A 6,517-nucleotide genomic window follows, 5' to 3' on the forward strand; every position below is an offset into this window, starting at 1 on the left:
ACCCTCTGAGCTCTGCCATCCAGCCACTCCTCAATCCACCTCACTGGCCACTCACACAACCCACGCTTCCCGAGTTTACCTATGAGGATGGCATGGGAGACAGTGTCAGAAGCCTTGCTGCAGCCCAGGCAGACAACATGCACTGCTCTGCCCTCCTCTACCCAGGCAGTCCTTCCCGCAGAGAAGGCTATCCGATTGCTCAAGCAGGGGTTCCCTTTGGTGCCTCCGTGCTGACTACTCCTGATCACCTTCTTGTCCTCCGTACGCTTAGTGCTGACCTCCAGCCTGAGCTGTTCCATCAGCTTTCGCGGGATGGAGGGGAGGCGGACAGGCCTGTAGCTTCCTGGCTCCTCCTTCTTGCCCTTTGGCGAGACTGGAGTGACACTGGCTTTCTTCCAGTGCTCAGGCACCTCCCCTGTTCTCCAGGACCTTTCCAGGATGATGGAGAGTGGCCTAGCACTCACATCCGCCAGCTCCCTCAGGATGCTCCCTCGTGGGTGCGTGCCATCGGGGGCCCATGGATTTGTGGTGGTGGTTGATTTCTTGCTTGGGAGAGGTGTTGGTGCTGGTGGGGCCCCCGTGCGGTGCCCCCTGGGAGGCTGTGTGTGCCCCTGGGTGTGTTTGTGTTGGGGCGGGCTTGGTGTGTGAGGCTTGAAGGGGGCTGAGCACGGGCCCCTTGTCTCCCACGCACCCAGGCAGCCACCGCGCTGGCGTGGAGAGGGCTGGCTCCGTGCCTGGAGAGGCGGTTGGGAGAGGCTTGTGAGAAGAAAGGCAGCGGAGGCATTTCAGTGTGGGATGCAGCAGGACCTTTAATGAGGGAGAAGAGGGAGCGGAAGGTTGGGAAAGTGGGAGGGCGTTGGTCTCGGGTGGAAGTGTGGATGTTGCCCGAGCACAGAGGTGTTTGTGGCGCGTGGGGGGAAGTCGGTGCTCAGAGGTGGCTCCTGAGCTTAGGCTTGTGAGCAGGTGGCGTCACGGGAGAGCAGTGTCAGGCGAAGAAGGGGGCGATGGAAAGAAGGAAGTGGGAGAAGAGGAGGAGAAAGATTGTTGCTGCTTCCAAGAGGTGAGGCTGGCCGCCTTGGTCGCTTGGTGGCTTGCTGCCTTTGCTGGGAGGCAGGGGCGTGGAGGGTGATCGCCTGTGGAGCCGCTGTCCCGGAGGTGCGTTGTGAGTGGCTCACGTGGCTTGCAGGGTGTAGGTGGTTGTTGCCAGGGGCCGTGGCGAGGGGCCTTAGCAGGGGAAGCAGGCTCTGCCGCGGGGGAAGCAGCCAAGGCCTCCGGAGTTGAATGCGCCGGAGGAGATGGGGACTCCCTGAGCACCTAGAATGTCACCCACGGCGGCTGAGGCGGAGGATCCGAGGGCGGTGTTCTGGGGGAAGGAGGTGAGGATGGGTCCGGGCAGGGTGACGAAAAGAGTGGCAGGCTGGATGAGAATGCGGGAGTCCTCGCACTGCCTGACACAGGGCTCGTTGCAGCTGTTAGCCAGCGGGGTGGGTCCGCAGGGGCGGCAGAGGTCGTAGCAGGCCATGTGTGTGTGGTGTCGGGGGCCCTGGAAGAGCGAGTGTTGAGCAAGGGTGAGGAATCAGAGACTCACGGAATGGGCCAGGATGGAAGGGACGTCTGGAGATCATCTAGTGGACCCGCGCTGCTCAAGCAGGGTCATGGAGAGCACATTGCAGAGGCTCGCATGCAGGCGGGTTGGGAAGCTGTGCAGGGAAGGAGAGTCCCCAAGCTCTCTGGGCAGCCTGTTGCGGTGCTGAGTGACGCTGAGAGGAGGCATGTGTGAGGAGGCCAAAGGAGAGGGGAGCCTCTGCTCGTGGAGTGGGGAGCAGGGATGTAGGGAGGCGGAGGAGGTGCTGAAGGTGCATGGGGAGGGTGGCCGGAGAGAGGGTCGAGGTGTGGGTGGTTGAGGCGCAGGGCAGGTTTGGGAGGGGCTGTGCGCAGTAGTGCGACCGCTCGTCTGCTGTGGTTGGTTATGGGCAGAGGCCGAGGGTGTGCAAGCGGAAGGAGGCAGTGAGGCAGGGGGCCTGGCAGAGGCAGAGGGAAGCTAGTGGGCAAGCGCGTCGCCCGCGAGCAAAGTGAGGGAAAGGCCAGGCTGTCTCGCTGCGAGAGCTCTCTGGAGCTTGGGCCTTGTGGGAGAAGGAGGCGAGTGCGGGAGAGGAGGCAGGAGGAGCGAGGATGGGCCAGGCAGTGGGTGTGAGGGGAGGAAGGCTTTGGGCGAAGAAGGTTCTCACTCACTCACCTGGTTGTCGGAGGAGGAGAAGGCGTCCGGAGAAGTGTGTGAGGGAGCGCTGCGTTGGTGGGGCTTTTATGCTGGTCGCCGAGGGCCCGAGGCCCCGAGAGGCCCTCTGCGGCTGAGAGGCTTGTGCAGCCAGCTGCTGTTGACCGCCAAAGGCTGGCAAGTAATGAAGCGTGGGTTGGGTTTCCTTTGCGCACCGCTGCCTTTTCCTTTCCTGCTCTTTTGGAGGTGGCCATTATGGCCCAGCGGTAGCTTTCAAGTGAGCCTCTGAAGGCGAGAGGCTTTTGGTGGCAGGGGCATGTCAGAGCGGGCGGGCGGGTGGAGGACGTTGCCCAAGCGTAGGAGAGGCCTGGTGTCGGCAGTGAGGTCAGGGTGTGCCAGTTGCGTGCTGTGGTTTGGGGCCGCGTTGGGAGGAGGGGCCGCCATAGTGTCGCCGCGGAGGGAAGCTTTGGTGGCCTTGGCAGGAGTGTTGGTCATGAGGCGGTGGCGCTTTGGTGCCGTTGTCTGCGTTCCTGTGAGGTGCCCGTGAGCAGGCTGTGTTTAGTCACGGCGCGAGTAGTGAGGTTGTGTGCGCTGGTGGGTTGCCGACTGTGTGGGGTGTCAGGTGTGCGTGGTGAGAAAGGAGGGTGCGTGCTTTGCCTTGTGGGGCCGTGCGTGGGGGTGGCCTTGGAAGGATGGGCGGAGGGGTGTTTTGCAGGGGAGGCTGTTGTCCTGCGAGGCCTGGATGTGAGTTAGGAAGGCCTAGGCTGTGGGGAGGCACGTGCTTGTCGCGAGAGGGTGGTGCTGGCCAGTGGGTGGTGGTGGTCTTTGCTCCCGGGAGGAGGTTCCCGTCTTGGTGTTTGGGTGGAGGCAGTCCTTGTTGCGGGGCCCCTTGCAAGGTGGCGGGAGTGTTGGGAGAGGCAGAGGTGGGGTGGGAGCGTGAGGCAGGGAGAGTGTGTCAGGCGAGGCAAGGCGTTAGGGGTCTGGCGTGGGAGCGAGTGCCAAGGGGTGAGGGCAGTGCTGTGAGCGCTGTGGGCTGGGGCAGGAGTGAGGGTGGGCATTGCGTTGGGGAAGTGCAGGCGTGCGTGGGGCACAGGGCTGAGACCGTGCTGGCCATGTGCGCGTGCAGAATCCCAGACTCCCAGAATCACACAACGGCTGAGGTTGCAAGGCACCTCTGGAGATCATCTGGTCCCAACCCCCCCCTGCTCAAGCAGGTGCCTCTAGAGCACGTTGCCCAGGAGCGCGTCCAGGCGGGTTGGGAAGATGTGCAGGGAAGGAGACTCCACAAGCTCTCTGGGCAACCTGCTGCAGCGCTCAGGCACCCTCACAGTCAAGAAGCTTTTCCTCATCTCTCCATGGAGCTTCCTGTGTTCCCGTTTGTGCCCGTTGCCTCTTGTCCTGTCGCTGGGCACCACGGAGAAGAGTCTGGCCCCGTGCTCTTGACACCCTCCCTTCCGATACTTGTACACATGGAGGAGATCGCCTGCCAGGCTTCTCTTCTGCAGGCTAAAGAGGCCCCGCTCTCTCCGCCTCTCTTCAGAGCAGAGATGCTCCAGTCCCCTCACCATCTTTGTAGGCCTCCGCTGCACTCTCTCCAGCAGCGCCATGTCTCTCTTGTCGTGGGGAGCCCAGAAGTGGACACAGTACTCCAGGGCAGGCCTCCGCAGGGCTGAGGAGAGGCCGAGGATCACCTCCCTCCACCTGCTGGCAACACTCTTCCTAATGCAGCCCACGATCCCTTTGGCCTTCTTGGCCACAGGGGCACATTGCTGGCTCACAATTAACTTGTTGTCCCCCAGCACACCCAGGTCCTTCTCGGCACAGCTACTTTCCAGCAGGTCAGCCCCCAGCCTGTCCTGGGGCCTGGGGTTATTCCTGCCCAGGTGCAGCACCCTGCGCTTGCCTTTGTTGAACTTCCCGACGTTCCTCTCGGCCCCACTCTCCAGCCTGCCCAGGTCCCTCTGCGTGGCACCACAGCCTTCTGGTGTGTCAGCCACTCCCCCCAGTTCAGTATCCTCAGCCGACTTGCCGAGAGCGCCCTCTGGGCCTTCCTCCAGGTCATCGCTGGATGCCTTGAACAAGACTGGAGCCACGACTGCCCCCTGGGGGACACCGCTAGCTCCACGCCTCCAACTCCACTCTGCGCCACTGACCACAACCCTCTGAGCTCTGCCATCCAGCCACTCCTCAATCCACCTCACTGGCCACTCACACAACCCACGCTTCCCGAGTTTACCTATGAGGATGGCATGGGAGACAGTGTCAGAAGCCTTGCTGCAGCCCAGGCAGACAACATGCACTGCTCTGCCCTCCTCTACCCAGGCAGTCCTTCCCTCAGAGAAGGCTATCCGATTGCTCAAGCAGGGGTTCCCTTTGGTGCCTCCGTGCTGACTACTCCTGATCACCTTCTTGTCCTCCGTACGCTTAGTGCTGACCTCCAGCCTGAGCTGTTCCATCAGCTTTCGCGGGATGGAGGGGAGGCGGACAGGCCTGTAGCTTCCTGGCTCCTCCTTCTTGCCCTTTGGCGAGACTGGAGTGACACTGGCTTTCTTCCAGTGCTCAGGCACCTCCCCTGTTCTCCAGGACCTTTCCAGGATGATGGAGAGTGGCCTAGCACTCACATCCGCCAGCTCCCTCAGGATGCTCCCTCGTGGGTGCATCCCATCAGGGCCTGTGGGTGTCAGGTTTGGAAAAATGATCTCTAACCCAATACTGCTCGACCAATGGAGAGTCTTCCTTTCTCCAGACTTTCTGTCTTGTCTCCAGTGTCTGAAATTTCTCAGGGCTGGCCTAAGCAGTGAAGACTTAAGCAAAGAAGGCATTCAATAACTCTGCCTTCTCTGTATCCTTCCTTACCAGGGCACCCGCTCCGTTCAGCAGCGGGCCAATGTTTTCCCTAGTCTTCCTTTTGCTATTGGTGTATTTGAAGCAGCCCTTCTTGTTGTCCTTGACATCCCTTGCCAGATTTAATTCCAAATGGGCCTTAGCCTTCCTTGACGCATCCCTGCATACTCTGACAATATCCCTATGTTCCTCGGAAGTGGCCTGTCCCCTTTGCCACATTCTGTAGACTTCCTTCTTCTCTTGGAGTTTTGCCAGGAGTTCCTTGCTCATCCATGCAGGTCTCCTGCCTGCTTTGCTGGACTTCTTACTCAAAGGCATGTACCCTTCTTGAGGCTGGAGAAAGTGATGCTTTAAAATTAACCAGCTCTCCTGGACGCCCCTTCCTTTTAGGGGGATTCCCCTAAGTAGGTCCCTGAAGAGGCCAAAGTTAGCTCTCCTGAAGTCCAGCGTTGCAATCCTACTCATTGCCCTGCTCCCTCCTCGTAGGATCCTGAACTCCACCATCTCATGGTCACTGCAGCCAAGGCTGCCCACAACCTTCACATCTCCAACTAAACCTTCTTTGTTTGTTAGTATAAGGTCTAGCAGCACACCTCTCCTTGTTGGCGTCTCCACCACCTGGGTCAAGAAGTTATCATCCATGCTCTCCAGCAACCTCCTCGACTGTTTGTGCTTAGCTGTGCTGTCTTCCTAGCAGATGTCAGGGTGGTTGAAGTCCCCCATGTGAACCAGAGCCTGTGATCGAGAGGCTACTTCCAGCTGTCTGTAGAAGGCCTCATCCACTTCCTCTTCCTGATCAGGTGGCCTGTAGTAAACCCCCACAACAGTGTCACCCATGTTAGCCTGCCCTTTAATCCTGACCCATCAGCTCTGAACGTGCTCTTCATTCACCCCAAGGCAGAGCTCCACACATTCTAGTTGCTCCCTCACATAAAGGGCAACTCCACCACCTCGTCTTCCTGGCCTGTCTTTCCGAAAAAGCACAGAGCCATCCATGACAGCATTCCAGTCATGTGAGCTCTCCCACCATGTCTGTGTAACTGCAATGAGATCATGGTACTGTGACCGCACACAGATCTCTAACTCTTCCTGTTTTTTCCCCATGCTGCGTGCATTGGTATACAGACATTTCAGAGAGCCAGTCGAGTATGTAAGGTTCTCAGGAGAGGTGCAAGAGGATCCTCCATAGCCATGTCCCATGCTATCTCCCCTGGCTGCATGCACCCGCTGGAGGCATCCTGACTTGAGTGCTGTTTTACTGAGTACCATGTCACTGTACCATTCCCCTTCCCCCATCTTGCCTAGTTTAAAAACCTCCTTACCAGGCTGGCCAACCTGTTGGCAGAGACACACATGCCCCGCTTGGTAAGGTCGATCCCATCGCTCCCCATCAGCTGCTGATCTTCAAACAGGGTCCCATGGTCATAGAAACCAAAGCCCTGTTGCCAACACCAGCGG

Source organism: Struthio camelus, chromosome 2 (genome assembly GCF_040807025.1).
Source record: "Struthio camelus isolate bStrCam1 chromosome 2, bStrCam1.hap1, whole genome shotgun sequence".
In the NCBI taxonomy this organism is placed as follows: domain Eukaryota; kingdom Metazoa; phylum Chordata; class Aves; order Struthioniformes; family Struthionidae; genus Struthio; species Struthio camelus.